Here is a 25533-nt window from a genome sequence, read left to right on the forward strand (position 1 = left end):
AAGTCAAATATCATATGATCTCGCTCATAAATAGAAGATAAAAACAACAACAAACAAGTAGAGACAGACATTGGATTGATGGTTTCCGGAGGGGAAGGGGGGAGGGAAGAGGGCGAAAGGGTCTTTTAGGCATATGGCTGTGGGGATGGATTGTAATTAGTCTTTGGATGGTGAACATGATGTAATCTACCCAGAAATCAAAATATAATGATGTACACTTGATATTTATATATGTTACCAACCAATGTTACCACAATAAAAAAAAAAGAAAAAAAAAGAAAAGTGTTTTTATAGTTGTCTATGTGAAGTAAATCAATTTCTGATGTTACAAAATAAGCTTCACGTAACTTACAAAAAAGAAATAAAATAAAATGGTGTGTCTTGGTGACTGTGTGGGTGCAAACTGAGAAACAATCAGGAGCTTGGCTTTTTGTTGTAGATGATACATTTTCAAGGCTACGAGCCCATCCTGGAAAAGCTTACTCAATATATTCTCTGCCAAAGACATCAGCTAATGACTGCAGTAAAGGAAATAGGCAGTGCCCACATTTGGAGAAGAATATTATCTTCTTTTTACATCATGGACTGGCACCCTTTTAAAATTAGAGTGCTAAAGTTCCTCCTCCTTTCCCTCGGGCATTTTGGAGGCAGCTCATGCATACGTCTTTGGCCACGATTTCCAAACAGGGAGGGAGCAAGATAGCCCATTGACACTGAAGTGGAGGAAGAAGCATGCAGGCTGCCAATTTTTGTCGGCGAGGCAGGTAGCAGACTGTCATAGGCAGCACGGAGGTGGGCATGTTTTGGCAATCAATTTCTGTACAGCATAAATGCTGTTGGTTGCCAATCTGTATTTCAGTTTAAAACACATATTTTTGACCTGGTCATGGGGGTAGTAGTGGTGCTCGGGGAAGGGGAAGAAGTGGGACTGGGTGGGAATGGTTAATGTCTGACTAAATTGAGTTCTTGTGTGGCTCTTCTTTTGCCTGTTAGGAAAGACTTTGCAAGGGGCAATTGGTTAAGTTGGTGGACTCCTGCAGAACTTCCTAAAGAAGGATTTGGTTCTTCATTTATCATTGCTGATTATCGTATCCTACTTTACAACTTAATCCAGGGTTTCTCTATCTATCTAATGGTTTGCTGATAACTCTTGAAACACAAAATATTTATATTCAAACATTTATCTGCACATTGGTCATGAAAACTGGCAGGTCAGGAGTTCTGTACGCCTTCCATTCAACAAGTATTCATGACACTCTTACTGATCTAGTTGCAATGTGGGAGATTAAAAAAAAAGTGCAATCCATTCTAGAGGATTTACCTGTAAGTAGGAGATTTTGAGTCTGATAAGAGAGATAAGCTCTAACTCATACAGAACAGTTTGCAATACAAATAAATATATAAATATATTTTAAGTGAAAACTTCAGTATAAAAACTGAAAGTGAAAATTCAGTCAAAACAAAACAACCCTACTGTCGTTTGGAAAGGTTATTTGGAGAAGATGGGATTTTGACCTGGGCTCAAGGGATGGAGCAGGATTTGGACATGAGGAGAAAAGGGGTTTAAGTGGTTAGGCCTTGATTTAACCTTTAGAAGAAAATTTGTGATGTACGTACACCATATGTAATTCAAAATAAAGCAATTCTAAAACTGTAAAGCACAAAACGTGCACATACAATGAAATCTAAAAAGTTTATTCCAGATTTTTCTGGTTGCAAAATTCTGGATAAGTCCATTACAGTTGAATCTGTTTCTCTCTCTGCTTTGCTAGTGTTTTAAATACGTTCTTACTTTGTCTATGGGGTCATGCAGCAACTGGGAATGGCGAGATCAACGCATTAGATGTAATAAGGAATGAGAGGGCAATAAGGAGAGTTTGCTCTTAGTTGTTTATTTGAGCAGGAAGGTTTAGATGAGGAAATAGTGGGAGGTAAATTCAATGAATTGATGTGATTGGATTTTAGAATCTTTGAATGCTAATTAGGTGAACAATATCTGATTATGAGAAGTAATTAAAGGTTTTACAGTGTGGTGGTAGATTTATGAAAGCAGTGGCTTAGTTTATGATCCTCCAAATTAGTGGAAGGATCAGATAAAGACAGTCAGGGAGGTTGAGACTACATGACGAGTGAGGAAAATATTTTGTGTGTGTGTGTGTGTGTATGTATATATATATATATATATATATATATATAGCTTCCTTATCCTTCCCTGTAAATTACTTCACTTCCAAGATTTTTCATCCACAAGTTAGTTGAGTGTGTTTCTCCCTTCCCTCTCTCTGTCCTTCCTTCCCTTTTCTTATCCAGAATGTCCTACATAGAGGAAAAACACATCTGTCCTCAAAAAAACATTCACATATAAAATAATTGAATCAGTTAGGATTTCATTTGGCTGTTAATAGAGGAAAACGTAACTAACAATAGCATAAAGCATAAGAACATTTATTATTTCCTTAATAGGAATGCTGGAAGTGGGCAGTTTCAGGTTTATTCACTGGCTTGATGATGTCATCAAGGACCTGCTGTCTTTTGACTTTTCCATTCACTATCCTCATTGAGTTGACTTTTAATTTTTATTCATGTCATCTCAAGGCTGCAAGATAGCTGCCACAGTTCTGAATATTGTGTCTTCACATCCATATTACAAGAAGGAAAGAAGAAACAAGTACAAAAGCCTAGCTACTTGCAAGATTCTGTCTTTTTATTTGAGAAGGGAAACCTTTTAGTTAACTTTCCCTTTGACAAAATCAGATCACACGTCTACTGTATAACAATCTGTGGCAAAGTGAAATGGCATTACTGTGACTAATGTATGTGAATTGTGATTCATCACTCAGGACTGGGATAGATTCATGGCTCTGTGGTTACCTGAACAAATCAAAGTTTTATTGTCATGGAAGTGGAGTATGAGGCTTATGTGATGGGTGGACAATGAACAATGGCTGCCATAACTATTAACTTAGAAAAAGGAGAAGAAATGGCAATGAAAGGTAATATAGTAGAACTTAAGCCTGGACAGAGGTCTACGAGAAGTTTACTAATTCAACAAATACAATTACTGAGCTCCCGCTACATGTCGGGCAATGTTTTAGATGCTGGGGATATAGTGGTAAATAAAATAGTGTGTGTGTGTGTGTGTGTTGGAGGGACAATAGAGAAATAAACCAATACATATTAAATATAAAGTCAAGTGGTAATGTGTGCGATGAAGTAAGGGAAGATAAAAGGCAGTGAGTGCTGGGCAGCATGCTATTTTAGACAGAGTGTTCAGGTAAGGTGTCTCTGATAGGGTGAGGATTGAGTAGAGGGCTGGATAAAGGACGGGGAAATGTGGAGAAAGAGTGTTCCAGGCAGAGGGAACGGCAAACAAAAGGCCCAAATGAGGAACATGCTTGACCTGTTTGAGTAACAGCAGGAGGCCAGCAATGCTGAACAGGGTGAGCAAGCAGGAAAATGGTGGGTGTGGATGTTGTCAAGGTAGCTGGAAGTCAGATCATGCAAGGCCTTGTAGATTATGGTAAAGAGTTTGTATTTTATTGTATTTAAAGACATCAAAGTTTTTGAGTAAAGGAGTAATATGATGAGGTTCGCATTTTTAAAAAGATAACTTCTGCCCTTCTTTGGAAAACAGGCTGGAGGTGGCGAGGATGAAAGCAGAGAGACCAAATGGGAGATTATTGTGGTGGCCCAGGCAATAGACAATGCTGCGTTAGACCAAGAGAGTAGGGGTAGAGGTGGCGAGAGAGATTTGGATTTGGAATATGTTATGAAAGTGGAGCAAACAGAATTTGCTAATGGATCAGAGGTGGGATGTGGGAGAAAGACAGGAGTCAAGGATGACTCCAAGTTTTTGACTTAAGCAAATGGGAGAGTGAAGATGTCTTCTTCAGCCCAAACTGTTCATTTAGCCACCCTTAGTTGCCAAAGGGGCTAGAAAAGTGATTATTCAGCTTTCCTAGCTTCTATAGTAGAGGAAGCCAAGGAAGAAAAGGTTGGAATAGCTGCCAAGTGAGTTGACCTGTGGCGCCTGCAGCATAGTTATTTTAAAAAATAGTGCATGCGAGTATCAGCGCATGTCAGTCACTCCTTCTTGATGCACTCTCTGTTCTCAGAGTACATCTTTACTTGGACAGTGCCTATCAAGGCCTTAGTGATTTTCACTTGGTGATCAAACCCTATGTCAACTTTGGGGTTGCTGAGTGTGCATTACCAAATCAATTGATTTCTGGATACTTTCAAGGTTGTTCTTCTGAAAAAAACCAATTGACCATGTAGAAAATTAGGCACTCTTGTCTTGGGTAATCATTGCTCTTTTGCCTGAAATTTTGTTAACACAGATAGTACTGACATTGTCCTTGAAACCAATTTAGAGAATCTGGTTTATTTATTTCCACTCCAATGGAGGGAGATGGAGTTAAATCTGTAATATTTTCAGTAGCAAGTGTGTTTCAGGGGCCAGTAGTGGATCATTTTAGATTTTTGTATTCGTAATGTGTTTTCCACATTGAAGAGTGTTGGTTTAAGAAGATAGAAGCAGATCAATTTTCACATTCCTAGGGAGGGAACTGCTTAAGCAGGTTCTTAATTCATTCTTTAACAGTAATTGACCCTAACCGTGTGAGTTGGGTTGCTTGGATAAAGGAGACAAGTAGTGTTCTAGGTAGAGGAACTAGCATGTGTGAAGGCCCAGAAATGACGCAGGGTATTGGCTCATCTAAGAACCCAAAAGAAGTTCAGTGAGACTGTTCGTCAAGTGTGAGTTATGGGTACAGTACTCAGTGGAGAACAAGGAAGCAAGTGCTGAAATTTACCAGTGTGGGGGAGCAGGTAGAGTGGTTGAGAAAGGAATTGTAGAAGCAGCAGGGCTTGAGCTGAATCTTCATGTATTCATTAATCCAATTGTTGGAAAAAACCCAAGACTATGTGCCAGGTGCTGGCAGAGTGCTGGGTATAAAAGCAATGATCCAAACAAATATTCCCCGGACCTGTTCTTGAGCAGCGTATGATCTAACTCTAGTGGGAAAACACACTAGAAATAATCACATAAATAGCTATTTAATAAACCAAGGTAAGTTCTATGAAGGCCAAGTGGAAGATGGTGTAATAGAGAGACCTAATTTAGATTGGTGGGAGAAAGCCTCTTTGAAGGAATGACATTTAAGCTGAGACCAGAATGATAAATAAGAGTTGGATGCGCAAAGAGTCATGGAAAGTGGTTCGGTAGAGAGAAAAACACACGTGAACTCCCTGAAGTGGGAAGAATTTGATATATTTGAGGACTTGAAGGAAGAGCAGTGTGGCTGGAGGAGATTGAGAATTCAGAAAAGATAGGAGATGAAGTCAAAAAGGTACAGGGAGCCAGGTTGTGTAGAGTCCTGGTGAGGATTCTGGATTTTTATCCGATTTTTTTTTTTAAAGATTGGCACCTGAACTATCAACTGTGGCCAATCTTTTTTTTTTTTTCCTGCTTTTTCTCCCCAAATCCCCCCAGCACATAGTTGTATATTTTAGTTGTGGGTCCTTCTAGTTGTGGCATGTGGGATGCCGCCTCAGAGTGGCCTGATGAGTGGTGCCATGTCCAAGTCCAGGATCTGAAGCGGCGAAACCCTGGGCCGCTGAAGCGGAGTGTGCAAACTTAACCACTCGGCCAAGGGCTGGCCCCTTATCCTAATTTTAATAGGAAGCCACTGAAGAGTTTTGATCAGATTTACCTTTCAAGAATATTTTTCTGACGTTGTGTGATGAATAGGTTGGGGAAGGGGAAGAGTGGAAGTGAGAACATCAGTTTAGAGTCTATGAAAGTAGTCTAGAAGGGGAAGGAAGGTGGCTTGGATGGGGCCAAATCCTCAGGAGAAGAGGGTGGGATTAAGATAGGTTTTGGAGGTAGAAGCATCAAGAATTGGTGGTGGATTAGATCTGGAAAGTAAGGAAGAGGGAAATATCAGTGATGACTGCCAGATTTCTGGTTTGAGCAAGTGGTTTAATGGAGGTGTCATTCACTGAGATGCGGAGCCTACAGGCTTGGGTGGGGAGACTACAGAAAGAATAAGGGTTCTATTTTGGACATGCTAGATGTGAGAAGCTTACGAGATATCCAAGTGGTATATGAGTCTTAAGGTCAGGAGAGAAACCTGATTTGGAGATAAAAACTGGAGTTGGTAGCATGGAATTGATGTTGGAATAAATGAGAGTGGATAAGATCATTCATACAGAGTGAGAAGAAAAGACACCAGGGTAGATGCCTGGAATAACTCCACTCTTTAGAGATTGGAAAGAGAAGGGAGAGCTGGAAAAGATCAAGATGGAGCAACCAGCAAGGTAAGGAAGAAACTAAGGAGAGCAAGGTTTCATGGAATCAGAAGAGAAGGGTGTTTCAATATGGAGGGGGTGGTCAATTGAGAGGTTTAAGAAGATGAGGATTGAGAAGTGTCTATGCGACTTGGCAACCTGAGTTAGAAAAATTTCATTAGAATGGGTCAGTGAAGGGGGCGGATGAGGGGAGGTTGAAAAGTGCATGAGAAATAAGGATGAGATAAGAACCAGGTGCTTGGGTGCAGGCACAGAGGTGGTGAGGTTCCGGCTGGGGTTTTGCCAGGTGAGATATTTGCCTGTGAAGTCTGTAGATATGGTGAGACTTGGTGGGGATGTGAGGATTTGGGATAATGTTTGGCTGGGAACGGAGCAAAATTCTAAGCTAAAGGAACAGGTGTAGGGTTGAGGAGGGGTTGTGAGAGCTGGGGCTTGAAAGTTTTGAAAGGAGGTATAAAAATTGTCCCTTTGTCTTTTGTGGACTTTCCATTCATGTCCTTTTCTCATTGGCCATTGTCCTTTATATGTTGATGATCTGAACTTTTTCTTGTCTTGTAATTATTTTCTTTGTTTTTTGTATGCACTTTTATTCAGTTTTGTTTGTGGCCAGTAGAAATTAAATTTTTTTAAGGTTAAGTTGATCCATCTTTTCAGACCTTCCTTTCCCATTCTACCTGTGGAGGTTATAAATTCCTTTCTGTCGGAGATTGGGTAAATTTTAATCTATATTTTCTTCTTAAGGTTTTAATTTTTTCACATGCAATTTTTAAATAGTCTGTGTATAGTGAAGGTCGAAATAGACTTTTTGTACAAAAAACTAAGCAATGGCATTATTTTTGAATAATTCTTCCATATCTTCTTCATCATTTATTGAATTTATATATGTATATATGTATGTATATGTATGTATGTATGTGTTTCTAAGTTATTTGTCCTGACATATTTTGGTATTTATACATCCTGATATTTTTCTGAGTGTTTCTACCTATGTCTAAGTCTACATTTGTGTCTGCGTGTGCGCATGCATGCACACACACACACACACATTTAAACAGTAAATTTACATGGTAGGGTCGTGTGTTAGTCGAGGTCTTGCCAGAAACCATGCTCAGGGGGGTTATTAGAGGGAGTTTAATGGAGGGAGCATTTACAGAGGTATGGAGACAGGGTTAGGGGAAGCAGCAAGTATGGAAGCATCTAGGGACTAGATATCAAAGGAAACCTTTTCTACCCTAGGCCCCTGGGTTTGAAGGGGTACAGGGAGGAAGCTGTTATTGGAACCTAGTGGAAACTGAAGTTGTGAGAACAGGGCTATTTAACAGGCACTGTGGCTTTAGGTAGAGGAACACAGCATGGCAAACCACAGCTGGATGTGGAAAAGAAAAATTCCAATCTCCCTCTCCTGCTTCCTGTCTCTTGCTGGTGCCTCTCTTTGGCCAAATGCAACAAAAAGTCACTTTTGCAAATACTTAGTATTATTATGCTTGTAGGATTTTTCACATTTGACAGGTGGAAATATCTTTATCTCATTTTAATATGCATTCTCAAATTAATAGTAACACATGTTTATTCTCTTTCTATTCACCATTTGTATTTCTTAAAAATGCACTGTTACGGATTTTGCACGTTTATCTAACAAGGCACATTATTTTGTTAGATAGCTTTTTATATTTGAGTGATCCACATTTTCTCTGTCATGTATGTTGTATTTTTCTCTCCACAATTTGCCTTTTTTCGTTTGTGGTATTTTCTGTTAGAAAGAAGTTTAAAGTTTTTATTGTCAGTTTTTATATTTCATATTTTGACTTCTTTTGGTTTGTGCTTAGAATAACAATTGATATGAGATGTTACTGTCATCATGTCCTGGTATTTTTCTGGATTTTAAGTTCTGTTCCACTGATCTATGATTTCTCAAATTCCAGACTAATGTTTACGTTATTGTGGCTTCTTAGTACATTTTCTTATCTCGTTGGACAGGTTTCCCTGCAGTGATATTCTTTCTCAGTATTTTTCTGTTTTTTTCTCTTGCATGTTTCTTCTTGCGGATGATATTTTGAATCATGTCAAATTGAAGAGAAATCCTGTTGGCATTTTTATTGTCATTGTGTTTTTTATATTAATTTCCAGAGAACTGACATCTCACCACTGAGTTTTCTTCATATTAGATCTGCATATTTATTTTAAATATATTCTTAACTGTTTTGTATTTTTACAAAATATTAGCATGTATGGAAACCATTATTTTTATATATTTTGTAATAAACCACTGACTTACTGGAATTCCTTCCACTAGTCTTTTATTTGATTTATTTTTGTAAATTCTGGTAGAAAACCAGTTCATTTGCAAATCTCGATGTTTCTATCACCTCCTTTTCAATATTCATACCTCTTATTCAATTTACTTATTTAATTCTTCTAGCTAGAAGTGTCAGATTAGTTAAAAAAATAAGGTATAACTAGTGGGCATTCTTGGCTTTAATGGGAAACCATCTAGAATTTTATCATTAATACCATTTTGGGTATCAGCTTGCGAGATATTTTCTTTTATTGCTTTATGAAATAGTTATGAAATTCTCTTAGAATTAAAAATATGAGAATTAAAAAATGGTAATTGAATTTTTGAATTTCAATTAATTTAGCATGTTAAAAATTTTTCAGAATTATGTAATCTTTGCATTCATTGCATAAAGCTTACACGATTAAACTATTCTAAAATATACTGCTGGATTAAAATTTTCAATATATTCTTTAAGATTTTAAAAATGGCTTTATTGAGGTATAATTGATATACACTAAGCTGCACCTATTTAAAGTGTAAAATCTGATAGGTTTTGACATATGTATGTAACTGAAAGCATCACCACAATCAGGCCCAAATGTTTCCTCATTCCCATTTGTCATCCTTCCCTTCCTCCCCCTCCCTGCCCCTGTGTGTGTATTCCTCCCCACACCCCATCCTCAGGCAACTGCTCTTCTGCTTTCTGTCACCGTAGATTAGTTTCCATTTTCTAGAATTTTATATAAATGAAATCATAGAGTAAGAACTCTTTGTTGATTTCTTTTTAGTTTGGCTTCTTTCACACGGCTTGCTTACTCTGAGATTCATCCATGTGGCACGTATAGATAGATAGCCCATTCCCTTTTATTGCTGAATATTAGCCCATTGTATGGATATACCATCTTTTATTTATCCATTCACCTCTTCGTGGCCATTTGGGTTGTTTCCAGTTTTTTGTCATTACAAATAAAGTTGCTTTGAACATTCATTTACAAGTCTTTATATGGATGTATGCTTTGGGTAGGTAATGATGAGTGGAATGGCTGGCTCCAATGGTGGTTGTATGTTTTACCTTTTTTCAATATTTTGTTTTGAAATATTTTAAACACATAGTGAAGTTGAAAACATTTTTACAGTGACCACCTGCATACCCACCATAAAATTTTATCATTAATATTTTATGTGCTTGCTTTATCAGATATCTATCAATGAACCATCCCTATGTCCACCCATCAATCTATTTTTCTGAGGCATTGCAAGGTAGATTGCAGACATCAGTGTAGTTTACCCTAAATATTTCAGGAAGTGTCATTAACTAGCATTCAGTATTTATTTAGAGCTTTTTCTTGTGAAATAAAGTTTACACACAATGTAATGTACGCAAAAGCGTACATTTGCTGAGTTTTGACAAAGGCATGCATGTCTGCAACTCAAACCAATATACAGATGCAGAGCATTTCCAGCATCCCAGAAAACTGCTCATGATTGTGCTTAGTCAACCCCCACCTCTGATTCACCCCAAACTGGAAGGTTCCTACCTTGCTGGTGAGAATCTAAAATTGTACGACCACCCTGGAAAAAGTTCTAGCAATACTTTATGAAAGGAAGCATATACTTATTGTATGATGCAGATATTTAATTCCTAGGCATTTACCCAAGACAAATGAAAACGTGGTTCACAGAAAGACTTGCACAAAAACATTCGTAGCTTTATTCATAATAGCCCCAAACTGGAAACAGCCCAGGTGTCCATCCATAAGAAATTGGATAAACAAACTATGGTTAACACATACATTTGACTACTCCTCAGAGATAAAATATATATTGATTGGTATATTGTGTATTGATATATACACAACACAGATAAATTTCAAAGGCATTGTGATGAGTGAAGGAAGCTTTACACAAAATGTTACAGACTGTGTGATTCCATTTAGATGAAGTTCTAGAACAGGCAAAACAATCTATGGTGGAAAAACTGAGAAAAATGTTTAATTCTTTTAAAGAAACAACTTAACCATTTTCCAAAATGGTAGAAGCTTTTAACATTTCCCAGTTCTTTCACATCTTTACCAACACTTGGTATGATCAGTCCTTTAAATTTCAGCTCTTCTGATAGGCATATAGAGGTATCTCATTGTGGTTTTAATTTGCATCTCCACAATGACCAGTGATAGTGAGCATTGCTTTATGTGCTTACTTGACATTCATATATATTTTGGTGAGTTGTCTGTTTAAATATTTTTGTCTATTTACAAAGTTGGGTTCTTTGTTTTCTTACTGTTGAGTTTTGAGAATTCTTTACATATTCTGGGTATGTCTTTTATAAGGTAAATGCTTTGTGAGTATTTTGTCTCTGTCTGTGGCTTCTTTTTCACTTCTTAATAGTGTCTTTTGCAGAATAAAAGTTTTTAATTTTGATGAAATCTAATTTATTAATTTTCTTCCTTTATGAATTGTGCTGTTATTGTCATATTTGAGAAAGCTTTGCCAAAGGTCAAAAAGATATTCTCTTATGTTTTCTTCTAAAAGTTTTATACTTGTTAGGTTTTTCATTTAGGGCTATGATCAATTTTGAGTAATCTTTGCTTATGGTGCAAGGTTTGGATCAATTGTTGTTGCTGGCATTTTGCATAGAGGTATTCAACTTTTCCAGCACCGTTTGTTGAAAATACTATTCTTTGAAGAATTTTTTTACCCCTTGCAACTTTGTCAAAAATAAGTTGTCCATGTATGTGTGTGGGTTTTTTTTCTTTTTCTGGACTCTCTATTCTGTTCCAGCAATCAATTCATCTATCTTCAAGCTAATACCACAGCATCTTGATTATTGTAGCTCTTTAATAAGTCTTGAAACCAGTCAGTGTTAGTCCCCCAAGTTTGTTCTTTTTCAGAGTTGTCTTGTCTCTTTTAGGTCCTTTGCATTTCCAAATGAATTTTAGAATCAGCTTATTACTTTCTAAAAGACAACCTGCTGAGATTTTGATTGCGATTGTGTTAAATCCATAGACCAATGTAGGAAAAATTGCCATCTGAGCAATGTTGGGTTTTCCAACTTGGGAACTTGGTATATCTATTAATGTATTTAGTTCTTCTTTAATTTTTTCTCATCGTTTTACAGTTTTCGGTGTACAGGTCCTCCGCACCTTTTGTCAGATTTATCCCTAAAATATGTAATATTTTTTGTTGTTATTGTGAATGATATTGTTTTAAAAATTTTAACTTTAATTATTCATTGCTAGCATACATAGAAATATGATTGATCTTTATGTATTGGTCTTGTATACTGCAATGTTGCTAGACTTACTTATTAATTCTAGTAGCTTTTTTGGTAGATTCCATCAGATTTTCACGAGAAAAACATGTCGTTTGTGAATAAAGACAGTTTTACCACTTCCCTTCTAAGCTGGATGTTTTTTATTTCTTTTTCTTGGCTGTTGCACTGGCTAGAATCTTCACTACAATGGTGACTAGAACTGGTGAGAGTGGACATCTTGTCTTGTTCCTGATCTTAGGCAACAAACATTCTGACTTTCACCACTGAGTCTAGTGTTAGTTGTGGGCATTTCATGGGTATTTCTTATTGTACTGAGGACATTCCCTTCTATCGCTAGTTTGCTGAGAATTTTAGCAGGAATGGATGTCAAATGCTTTTTCTGTGTCTATTGATATGATCGCACGGCTTTATATTTTTAGTTTAACATGTGAATTACATTAATTGAATTATGAATTAAGATATTTTAAAAATACACTGCTGAATGACAATTTTCAATATTTCGCTTAGGATTTTACATCTCTATATGTTAGATAATGGTATTTTTTTGCATATTTTTTCAGGTTTAAATATCGAGGTTATATCATCTGGTAAATGAATTAGGAAACATTCCTTTTTCTACGTTCTTTAGCATATAGAATATGTATTCCTTTTTAAGATTTGCAATAACCAATCTGTGAAACCACATGGGACTATATCTCTATTTTTTGACACATTTAAACGTTTCCCTCTGTTTATTATCCTACTAGCTTTATCATGTTTTCACCAAAGATTTTGTTTTATATAGATATTTTTTCCAGGAAATTACCTATTTCACAGAGATTAAAAACATTTATCTGGGTTGGTGTTCCCTTTCTCGTTCCTTATGTTGTACATTTGTGTTTTTTCTTCTCACGTTGATTAAACTTGCCAGAGGTATGTTTGTATTGGTCTTTAAAAATGAATGACTTCTTAAAATAATTAATACTTATGCTGTATTGTCTTGCTTCATCTTTTCCTTAAATTTATTTTATGGTGCTTTTTACAGCTCCTTGAATAAAGTATATTTAACTTATTTTTATTTTTTGTTTGTTTAATTATAAGTACTCAAGGAGTTACATTTTCCTCTGAGTACTTTCTCCACAAGTTTAGCCATGTAGTATCCTAATTATTTCCTAAAGAGTTTGTAACTGCAGGTTTATATTGTTTTGTGGACCAAACTATATAAGATAGTGTTTAATAATTCCAAATGGTTTACTTTTTTGTTTGTTTTCCCTTTTATTAATTGCACTGTGGTTAGGAAATGTAGCCTACACAATGTTTTAGTTTTCAGAACGTGTGGAGTCTTTCTTGTTGATTAGGAAGTGATAAAATTTGAAGTTTATGGGATACAAAGGGAGATATAATTAACTCAAGGTTTCGATTATACTTTCATAAGTTAACCATTTGCTTTTGTTAACTAGATCTGTTGAGAAGAGAGAGCTATGTTAAAACCACCTACTATGTTTGCAGTTTGGGACTTTAATCTGTATTTCCAGCAGCCTTGGCTTTATCCATTTTGACACTATGTTATTTGGTGCATGATTGATTACGATTATATTCTTGGTTGCATTTTTCCTCTTATCCATTTAAATTACCACTTTTTCTTTTTTAAAAATTCTTTTTCCATTGAATTCTATTTCATCTGATATTAATGTAGTGGGGGAGGAGTCCCAGCTGGTCTTCAAATTTTGTTTTAGACATTTTTAGCTGAGTTTGACTGAACAGTGAGATCAGGCCTCTTTTCTGCCACAATGCCTTCTGGTATGTGGATGATACCATTACTTCATTTCCAACAATAATAAAAAATGTTTCTGGGGCCAGCCCCGTGGCCGAGTGGTTAAGTTCATGTGCTCCGCTTCCGTGGCCCAGGGTTTCGCCAGTTTGGATCCTGGGCGCGGACAGGACACTGCTCATTATGCCATGCTGAGGCAGGGTCCCACATGCCACAACTAAAAGGACCCACAACTAAAATATACAGCTACGTAATTGGGGGATTTGGGGAGAAAAAAAAACCAGAAAAAAAAAGAAGATTGGCAATAGTTGTTAGCTCAGGTGCCAATCTTAAAAGAAAAATGTTTTTGTTAGTATTTGCATGGTTATTCCAATGGGAATTGGTAAATGAAGTGGTGCTCTGACTCCTGTCTTGGACTAGAAGTCCCTGCCTCCAGGCTTGACTTGTTTTTGTGTAGCCCATCCTCCATACGGATCCTCAGGCATCTTTCTAAAATGCCAATCTGATCGTGTCTCTCCTCCAGGACTTTAATCATTTGATGTCCTCCTTTGTGTACAGTACACTACTCCTGGCCACTAAGCCTTCTTGGCACTCCAGCCACCCTGAGGACATAGCCCTTTCTTGGTACCTCACTTTTGCACAGGCTCTTCTCACTTTCTGGAGTGCCTTTGATCTTTTCTCCACTTTAAACAACAAATTTCTATCTCCCATTCATCCTTGATCCAGCTTAAATGTACCTCTGAAATGAAACCTCCCACTTCCCTCAAGCACAGGCAGTGTCTTCCTTTTCTGTGTTCTCATATCATGCCATTTATGCCTCTGCAGTAGTGGTTAAGAGAGAGAGCTCAGGAACTAAACTCTTCTTAAACTGGCTATGTGACTTTTGGGGAGTCAACCTTGTCAAAACCCCAACTCATAAAACTGTTGTGAAGGTTAGATGAGATAATGCATGTAAAGGGTTATACAGTGTCTGGCACATAGTAGATACTTAGTAAATGTTATCTTCACTGTTATTCTGAATTGTAAGCTATCTGCTTATATTTCAATGTCCTTCACTGTCTTGGGAGTCCCTCCATAGTACAGGCTCTGTCTTATTCACCTTCGCATCCTCCAGTGCCTGGCACACCACCTTAATAATCACTGGTTACGTGAATGATTACTCTCCTACATATTACAATTCTGTGTTTGGAGAGTCAATCTTTCATCAAGTAAAACTCCCACTCTCCCCTGAATTACATCCCAGCGAATGTTCAAGTTTTGAGTAAGCAAGAGTTGGCATTGGTTTAAAAAAAATTGTAGCATACTTAAAAGATCTGTAGTTTTTCCAGAATTCAGCAGTTCGAATTTAGATTTGCTGTCCTCAAAACAGCTGGAAATGTTTATTTTCCTTTTTAAGCATGCAATTTATGGTAAAATGCAGAATTAAATTCTTGGAAAAAGGCAACATGGCTTATTTAATTATTGGCATGAATAGAATCCGCACTTCATAATAATACAGCAACAGTGTAGAAGACAGCTTTTTGATGAAAGGCAGTATTTTGAAAGAAACTATAAATAAATAAGCAGTTTTCCTATACAAAGATGATATCACTGGGTATTTGATTTGACTGGTTTTTAAAACAGTGGTGATGGGTCTAACATAAGCTGCTCATACTCTTTTCTGTATATTCAAAAATAATGAAGATAATCATAATAGTAACAATAGCTGCTGTGTACCATATGCCTACTTACTATGTGTCAGAGCTGGTATTTTGCATTATCAAAACAGCCCAGCAAGGCATATATTATTATTTCTGTTTAACAGACGAGAAAAGTGAGGCTTAGCAGGTGTATTCATTTCTCTTGGCTACTGTAACAAATGGTCACAAAGATGCTGGCTTGAAGCAACAGTGATATAGTCTCTCACAGTTCTGGAGGCAGAAGTCTTCAATCAGGATGTCAGCAGGGCTGGTTCTTTTTGGAGGCTCCACGGGAGCATCCATTCCTTGCCTCTTTCAGCTTTTGGTGGCTGTCACATTCTTTGACTTGTGCCACATCTCTCCAACCTCCGCCTCCATCTTCACATTACTCTCTCCTCTGTGTGTGTGTGGTGTCTATTCTCCCTCTGTTTCTCTCTTATAAGGGAACTTGTGATGGCATGATGACATCCTTAATTCATCACACCTGCAAAAACTTTACCATATGAGGCAACATTCACTGGTTCCAGGTATTGGGATATGAACACACCTTAGGAGCCATTATCAGCCCATCACGTCACAGTTAAGTAACTAAACCAAGTAACTTAACTTCTTCTTTTTTTTTTTAAATATCAGAGATTTATTTCCTCGCAGCTCTTGGGAAGTTGGAAGCCTGAGATCAGGGTGCCAGAAGGGCTGGGTTCTGGTTAGAGCCTGATTCCTGGCTTGTAGATGGCCGCCATCTTGCTGTGCCCTCTGTCATTCAATGTTTCTTCTTTTATCTTCGTTACAACTAGTAAGGGGCAGTTGTGAGAACTGAATCCTGATCTTGACTTCAGAGTTTGTACTCTGCACTATTTCACAAAGTAGGCATTTGCAAGATAGCTGTTATGTCAGGAAATGGTGGTGAGAGGGCAGAGATGGAAGAGTTCGGAAGTGGGGATTCACCCCAGCAGGAAGGAAGGCAGTGTAGTAATCTAACTTCTTTCAACCTTAACTTCTTCTTTTAAAGTGATGACTCTCCAGAACAAGGCAGGTGCCCACGGGTGCTTTGTGCAGGTGACTGCAGCACAAGAAGAGGGCCAGGTCCTCTGGGATCTTACACCAAGTGTCTCCACGAAAGAGCCGAGTGGCAAGAAGGCTGGGTGGGGCCCTCAGTTTTGGCAGGCAGGCAGGCAGGCAGCATTCAGGATCCAGGATGACTGGGAGTCACAGGAGAAGCATTTTGATTGTGGGGGCTGAAAGGATCCTACAACACAGACTCTTTTCTCCCGGCTCCTATTTTTTATTTTCTGTGGAGAACAGTTGACCCTGAGGCCAGAAGGACTTCACAGGCCTGAAGGAAAATTCTGTCAGGGACAAAGACACTATGATTGTCTCCTAGTGTCTAGCTTAGATTATGAATTAAACCAGCAACTATGAAACAGATTATTTTTTCCTGCTTCAGTTCAAGAAGGTTACACAGATCCTAGTATCTTATGGCCTGATTTTCATCTTGCTCTGTCCAGCAGAGCTGATACTAGAAACATCTACAAATTTAGATTCCTTTTAATGTTTTAAAGTAACCAGTGTCACAACTGCCAGAAAAAGTAGTTTAAAAGAAATCCATATTGTGAAGAAAAAGAAAATATGTCCAGTTATGGTAAGTACCATGTAGACAGAAATATTAAAAGGGAAATAACATAGCTTGAAAAAAAAGTTGTCAACTGCTGTCAACTTTAGATAATGTCAGCTTTAAATAATGGAGTGTTATAAAAAGGCTGGAAAAAGGCACATATACTGTATATAAAATAACAGTGCCACAAAAACATCCACCTCTCCTTTCCTAACAGGAATGGGAAGGGCACAATTAAGTGGAAAATCACTGTGTAGCAGTGAAAAGCAGGGAGGAAATCTTTCTTTTTCCTGTTGCCAAGGACTAGTCAGCCTGGATCCATCATTTCTGATCAGAATGATTTGAACACCCAAACCTAAGGATATTTCAGAGAATTCGATATTAAACTTTTACCATTTGAAAGCTATATGAAAGAGCACATATAAATACAAAAACTTGGGGGCACTCTATAAACTTTTAATGTTTAAACATTTGCATAATAGTTAAAACCTGTGGATAATTCATAGACATTTTTTTCTAATATTTCATTATGAAAGCTTTAAAATATATAGAAAAGTTGAAAAAATTGTAGAGTGAACATCCATATACCCACTATTTCAATCAGGAGTTGGCAAACTAGTTCGTGGGTCAAATCCATCCTGTTGCTTGCCTGTTTTTGTAAATAAAGTTTTATTGGGACACAACCATGTCCATTAGTTCATGTATTGTTTCTGGCTGCTTTCGCACTACAACAGCAAAATTGAGTAGTTGTAACAGACTGCAAAGCCTAAAGGACTTACTATATGACCCTTTACAGAAAAAGTTTGCCAGCCTCTGAATTAAATGATGCAATTGTTAACATTTTTCTGTATCACATATCTACTTGTCTATCATAAACTTATTTATTAATGGGAAAAAATATAGTCATTTGGTGGTCAGGTTTATTTCTCAAGTAGTTAAGGATTATTACTAAAAATTCCCAAAGAAAAGAGTAATGCAAAACGGAAAAAAAATTATTTAACTTTGCTGTTTGGCATTATAATTAGGCTTATTCTCAGCCATCATGTGCATAAAATTAGTTACAATGTGAGAAGCAAAAATCAGATTAACTGAATTTTTGAATTTTACTGTATTTCTGCTTGAATCATACTGATTTATTTAGGTTTTGATGTCTCCAAATCTAGTACTAGGTATCTTTTATCAAGGTAGTTATAATCTGAGAGACAAACTTTCTCTATATAGTTGAGCGAAAACTAATTTTTCTCTAATAGTAGAAGTGTATATATTGTTGGTTAGTTGTTAGTGAAATTGTGTGTAGTTGGGGTTGTTACCACTTGTGAATTAAAGTCTACAAGAACTATTTATTGATTCTTTTCTATGCCTTAGACAGAGTTACAGTTTCAGGTACTTTGGGGGATGTGAAGATGAGTCCAAGATTCTGTCCTCAAAGCCTATAGTTGAGTATAGGGATCAGATATGGACACAACTATTGTAAGACAGGGTGGAAAGTGCTCGATGTTGTAAGAATACAATAAGTGTTGTGGGACGACAGAGTAGGGCAAGATCTGGCATTTTTTTCTCTTGGTAAGGTGGAATCCTGAAGGAAATGACATTTACTTTAGGTCTTTATGGACTGATGACATTTAGAAATATGGAGAAGGAAATGAAGGGCAGTCTTTGAAAAGCAAGGTTGGGAGATTGTATGCAAGCACCAAACTAAAGTTGGATTTCTCGTGGAATTTCTTGTGAAATTTAAACATGATTGTGAAACCCATATAGGATTTTCATTATCATTGGCTCCTAGTGTCTTGCAATCATGGGACAACTCTTAGTAAAACAAACAATAATCTTATGAAATTGTGGTTTACTAGGGGGTAGTTGCTAATCATTCTCTTCCTGCTAGCACTTTAGCCAGTTACCTTCTTGGCAGTGATACAATTTAAACAGTCATTTCCCATGTAGAACACTGGCTTAAATGAGTTACTGTAACTCCCCAGTAAAGATATTTCTATCTTAAGGAAATAATAAAAAATGTGGACAAATATTTAAATATGATGATAATCATCATAGTATTATTTATATAAAACATTGAAAAATATGTCTATGTTCAATATAGAGTAATTGTGAAATAAATAATGATACTGCATGGGGCTGGCCTGGTGATGCAGCAAAGTTCGCCTGTTCCACGTCGGCGGCCCGGGGTTTGCAGGTTTGGAACCCGGGTGCCGACATGGCACCACTTGGCAAGCCATGCTGTAGCAGGCGTCCCACATATAAAGTAGAGGAAGATGGGCATGAATGTTAGGTCAGGGCCAGTCTTCCTCAGCAAAAAGAGGAGGATGGGCAGGAGATGTTAGCTCAGGGAATCTTCTTCAAAAGAAAAAAAAATGATACTGCAGTGAAATAATATGCAAGTCCTAAAAATTAGTTTTTTTGGATGAATTCTTAGTGATACAGGAAATGGTAATTGTCTAATGTTTCAACATAAAAACCATATACAAAAAAGGCAGTTTATAAAATTATGTATACAACATGTGCCCAATTTTGGATCCACTACTTAGTTTGAACAAAGGAATTTCAGCTAGTGAAATGAACCAAAGTGATTTGGGAAGTGGAAACGCCATTTTCTGATAAAAATTTTGCTAAGATAATGTATGCTTTCCATTCAATAGGAAAATTTATAAAAATATTTTTCCCTGGGCTCTGGTAATGTGGCTCATTGAAATACCTCATGTTATCTTTTTTCCCTCACTCTGAGTACATATAAGTGCAGGACAAAATATTGCAACAAAAAATTTAAATGCAATAGCCAAGCTCAAAATAAAAAAAGAGAATTCCCTGGGAGCCAGAAACAATGAGGGAATGTGAAGTCGGTTGTGTAACTTAGTGACCTGATGCCACAATGGTCCAGGAAGGTATTGGTCTGGAAATAGATCGAAGGGACTAATGACTGGGAATTTAATGTTTCTGTTCACTTGAGGACAGAAGATGCTGCCCTGGGCTCCTAGATGGGAAGCTAGATCTGAGACCTCTCTGTAGAGGTAGAACCCTTGCAGGGCTGCAGTTTTAGTGAAATGGACTAGACACCGTGTGTCTGCTCACCGAGGGAAGGGATCCACAACATTTTTCTGCCCTTGGGAATTCAGAGACCCAGGTTTGTGACTTGTGTAGGTGGGATTCAAATTGATATTTACTCACCTAGTCCCAGAATCTTCAATCCAAGAGAGAAGATAAAAAAAGTAAGAACTCAGTGGAATTTGTAGAAGCAAATACCAAATCTCTCTGTAGCAACACTTCTGTAACAGGATACACAGGATTTCCATGGGCATCCCCTGCTCCCCTAAAAAAAAAAAAATCCCTGCTGAAAATGTGCTCACAGTAAAAACCACAAACTCCTAAGGAGGAAATGACTCTCCCGGAGGGCAAGTCAACGGGCCAGACAAGTCGAAGGATTGGTAACCCACATATTTGAGATCAACAAGTTGAAAGATACGTAAAAAGAATGTTTAAAATGATAAAATAGATAACAGAAGTAATAAAAATCACAATGAAAGGAGAGGACAGTATGAACAAAGGAACTTTCGGATTTCAAAATGGTTCAGTGGAGCAGTTTAAATATTTAGAAAACCTTATGATCTAGGTAACAGCATAGATGATTTCATGGTACCCAAAGATTATCCTCTGGGCTGGCTTTCCAGGAGTTGGAACGGACTTATTTCTGCACCATCCATACTCTTTTTGTTTCATTTCTTGTCTTTGTGTGACCAACGACATGAGTAGGTGGGAGGACTGGTCAATACCGAGAGTGAAACGTGCTGCTTTAAAAATAGAATGGCTGCTCCTTTGTCCTTGGTCTCTTCAGCACTATTTTAAAACCAGTTGAACAAAATAGTCACAAAAGTGGTGTGATGCCTTCAAGTTAATTATTTAGTACAGCAATAACTTCAATCAAAATAGTTTATCGACTGATCAGCAAGTCTGCAGACATAGAAAATTTGAATTATGAAGTTCGGTGATGTGAACTGAGAGCTGGGGGCCAAATCTAGCCTGCAGGGGTGTTTTATTTGGCCATAGAGTATTTATAAAACAATTTTTGAATTAGTTGTCTATAGTTAAAAACTGGGACATTTCACATAAATACATGGATTTTTGGCTTCACTTGAGAAGCTGCATTATCTGGCCATGTTGAGAATGGTACTTCCGGCTGGCAACAATGAGCTGGAACTAAGTAGCAATGGCCCCTTCTCCAGTTCTATTCAGACCCTTCTATTCCTTATTGAGTCTCCAGCACTGTGGACCAGTATTAGCGCTGTTTGTTATCACCCTTTAAGTGTGTGGGTTGTATAGTTCAGATCACCTGCCTTTCTATCAACAGGGATACTGGGAGTCAGGGCAAGTCACATGATTAGAAGCCGGGGTCAAGCTGCAGCTGGACTCAGGGCAGCAGCACTGGTGTTGCAATCTGACAGTCTGACACTCACTGAGTCCTCAAAGATTTAAATGCATTATTCTTTCATTCATTCATTCATGACACATTCCTTGAGCAACTATGCTGTGCTAGGCACGGGGACCAAAAGATACAGGACCCACTTCAAGAAACTCAAAATTTAGTAGGGAAGATCGCACCATGGGTGACGGAGAGTGGGGAAGTTAGTGGTTATCTCTCTACTCTGGATAGGGCTGCCAGATCCAGCAAATAAAAATATAGGATGCCTGTCATATTTGAGTTTCAGATAATTATGCAATTTTGGGGACATAATTGTACTAAAAATTATTTATTGTTTGTCTGATTCAGATTTAACTGGGCATTCTTATTTTGTCTGGCAACTCTAATTCTAAGGCATCTGGGTCTCTGTCTAGTTAATGACTTGGCTGATGACCTGAACTGTTTACATTTATTTCCTCCTGGAAAGAGAGAGCAAGAGGTAGTAGCCTTTTCCTCTTAGAAATTTCTGGTCAAGTCAGGCTCCTGAGTAATGTTTGGCCTGCCTGATGAAATCCAAACATAGATGTTGGTCATCTTGAAATCTAACCACTACCCAGAAAATGGGAATCAATAGATGGAGATGTGTTAATCATTCTAAAGGATAAAATTTTAGGGGACACAGCATGAGAAGTAGCAGCAGAACATATGGCATTTATAATACTTGCTTTTCCAACAAAGCACAAGTCTCCCAAAACTGGACAAAATTGTTTGTTTTGAGTCAGAGGTAAGAGTGTATCTTCTACTCCGGAAGAGATGAAATTATAGCTTAAAGGTGTTTATTCAAAAGGTTCTAAGGACTGGCAATTTGCACGGGACATATTGGTGAGGTGATGGATATGACATCAAATTTTGAATCTAATATTTATTTGTTTTTGACATACATTTCCTAACTTTATAAAATATCATAGCTACCTAATAAAGGTAACAATTATACAAATATCCATTTCTTATTGAATGCTTCCTATGCTATTGACTCTGTGGCAAGCATTTTGCCTGCCTTATTCCATCTTATTCTTATAACCCTGTGAAGTAGGTTTCATTATTTCTACATAGAGATGAAGAAAGTGAGACCTGTAGGGGCCAGACCTCAGAGCAGTGAGGTCTTTCCAAAGTCACACCATAGTAAGCAGTGGGCTTGGTCTTGAACCCTGAGTGAAGTGTCTTACTCTGCATTCTGAGTCTTATCTACTTGACTGTGTCAATGACTCAGTGCCAATAGTGGGAGGACTCACCAGCAAGGTCATGGGTGAAGTCCTTTCAGGGACTGAAGAGAGGGGGTGTTTTTGATGCTGTCAAAAATCTGTGGATTCCTTTGTGAAGAATTGTCTTTTCAGAAGAAATTGGATATGAGCACATTGCCTACAATGAGTTTAAGGTTATCGAAAAGTGAAGTTTTTAGACTTTCTTATCTAAAAGACCTATACGTTAACAAGACGGTTGAACCTTTAATTCTTTAGCTCTTTAGATGTAAGTAATTGAAACTTTTATTTTAAGAAAACAAACAAACAAAACCCACCACTCATTAAGACATTGTGTTCTTTTGGCTATGTCATTTCTCAATGGAGCTCGCCCTCCTTATAAGGGTTCTTTTCTTGGGTGACACCCTGGGAAATGTGTATCCTCGTGAGTAAGGGAGTGTTCTGCCAGTGAATCTCTTTTCCTTTTTCCCAGTGACGTCAGTTCCTTGCACTCGGACCAGCCTGATGCTTCATTAGACTGAACTCAAAAGAGTTTCTGAAGGACAAGTGTACAAAAGAGTAACCCACTTGGAAATCTTTAGGCATAGTTAATCCTCCAAGGACTATCTCCAAGTGAAACACAACAAAACAAAAACAAACAAGCAAAAAAGAAGTAAGGATTTTTCGAAAACAGCTATTGGTCATTAATTTTTTTCCACCTAATAACACATATGCTATTTGTTCATACAGTCAGTCAACAGTGACCGTCACTGTTCCAGGTGCTGGCATTTTCCAGTGAAGAAAACAAGACTTCCTGTCCTTATGGAAATTACATTGTAATTGGGGCAGACAGAAAAGAAATGAAATGAATAAGAAAATTACATAGAATGTTAAAAGGTGATAAGTGGTGTGGAGAGAAGGAAGGCACAGAATGGGGAGAAGTTGCTGTTTTAAATAGGGTGCTCAAGGTGCCTGAAGGAAACGTCTGACCACGTGGATATCTGGGGAAGGAGTATTTCAAGTCGAGGGAACAGTGAGTGTAAAATCTAAGTACAGAATCTACGATGGTTAAAAAAAGATTCAAAGAGTACAGAATGTTTATAATGAAGAGCAAGGAACCATAGTTTCATCCTTTCCTCTGAGGCCCCACTGCCCAAAAGCAACCATCTTGTTTCGTTTTAATTGTTTCTGTTTTTAATTCTGTTGGTTATGTCTAGTTCTCTAATTTATGTGCTCAAATAACTCCATCTCGATTTACCAAGTTCACATGTTACTAGTAACCTCCTGCATTAGATGAGGCTTCAGCTCACACCATCCCACATTCCCTCCTTGTTCCTCTCAATATTTGATAGATATTCATGATCTTTTAGTTGTGACTTTAGTTACCATTTTCCTTTAGCATATTTGAGCTTCTATTTATGGTTCCATTGATTTTGGGAAAGAACAACTGGAATTGGGAAGCACAGACAGATCCATGGGGCTGGGCAAAGGTCAGAAGTCTGGATATGGGCCCAAAGTGCAGAGGCTTTGAAGAAGCACACAGAGTTCAAAGCTGGTCAGAGTCTAGATCAGCCTCCATGGACAAAGATGATGAAATGTCAGTACCATCGGTCAAATGCAAACAGAGATTAAGAGTGGGAAGTACAAGTGTGTCTGGGCCTGGTGTGGGGGACCTATTCGTGGGGAGACTGGAATTTAAGGGCAAGAAATTTGAACATCCGGAGAGACTGAGGCACTGGGTTCTCTTCCATGAACGGAGGAGAAGTATCCTTTTCATGGCAAAATTCCAGCTCTTTGCTGGTGCACCATGCCACTCCTCTGCTTATTTGAACTGAGATTCCCATATCTACTTCCTCCACTCTTCTCTAAATCTCAGCATGGCTGCCCCTGTAGACTGCATTTCCCAAGTTTCCTTGCCAACTGGCTTCTGTTTACATTTCACCACTGGGAAGCCCAGGAGGGAGACTGGAGAAAAAAAGAAAAGGAGAAGCTAGGGTTTTTCATCCCTCCTTTCTCTGCTTCAGGAAGTGGTGTGAGTTTCCGGTTTCTGCCCTGTTGCTCTGGCTTCCAGGTTTTGATAATATGGTGTAGCAACTTCCTGCTGTTTTGAATCTCTGGGTTATCTCATTGTCCTTTGTTCAGCCTCTCAATTTTTCCGACACCTTTATAACTGGTTCCCTGAATTAACTTATCACCATTGAACCAACTGGCATGAGCGCGATTTTCCTGAGAGGACCTTGATTAATACATGCTCTAAACACTGAAGATACTTTCTACCACTGAATTAAATCCATTGACTCCTGAGTAGTAAATGAAGATAGTATTGGATTTTAGGAAGATCCTATATTATTGTTACTATTTTTTTTTTTTTTACCTTATATTTGATTTTCCTTCCTTTTAGTAGCATTTTTCCACACATGATTATTGTCTGGTGTCTCTGAGACGCTCCAGCAATGGCACCTCAGACAAGGTGCTGGATGCGTAAGTTGCTTTGGGTAGCTGCCAAGCCAGATGCTGTATGTCAAATGATAATACATGCACAAAATGTTCTAGAACAAAATGACAATTTAGATGTAAATAAACCATTTAAGCATATGGCATCCACCCAACTGTTTCTGTAGGTAAAATCGTGGAAGCATTGCCTAAAATAAGAACTTTAAAATTACTAAAAGTGACCAGATAACTGGTGGATTAGCAACATACATCTATCAGGAAGTTCCAGAGGTGACCGTGGGAGTTATGGGCTGCTAAATTATTTTCACTATAATTCTTGGCACTATTGAATCAATTGAACTTGGCACTAAGAATCAAACATAAAGTCTAGGGTCAGTAGCATAAAATAAATATAACTGAATGTGAAAAGGTACTTAGTACAGAGCTTTGCATGTAATAGATGCCAAACGAACAAGTATGGAATGTTGGAGAAATGTGCTTTATGAAGGGGTAAATCTGTGAATGAACATATGCAAACCAGTGAACAAAATT

General features: G+C 37.7%; 1 long non-coding RNA gene across 3 annotated transcripts in view; it reads left to right on the plus strand.

Moving 5' to 3' along the window:
- The first annotated feature begins 4981 nt into the window (after positions 1–4981).
- Positions 4982–25533, plus strand: part of LOC139081927 (uncharacterized) — a 49163-nt gene continuing 28611 nt past the window's right edge. The window contains exon 1 of one of the 3 annotated variants that reach the window (XR_011537431.1): positions 4982–5071. This is a non-coding gene — a long non-coding RNA (uncharacterized lncRNA). Of the gene's footprint in view, positions 5072–6508; positions 6632–25533 lie in introns of those variants that run through there. The other 2 variants (XR_011537430.1, XR_011537432.1) reach the window with 2 other exon arrangements.

The sequence above is a fragment of the Equus przewalskii genome, chromosome 1, assembly GCF_037783145.1.
Source record: "Equus przewalskii isolate Varuska chromosome 1, EquPr2, whole genome shotgun sequence".
Classification (NCBI taxonomy): Eukaryota; Metazoa; Chordata; class Mammalia; order Perissodactyla; family Equidae; genus Equus; species Equus przewalskii.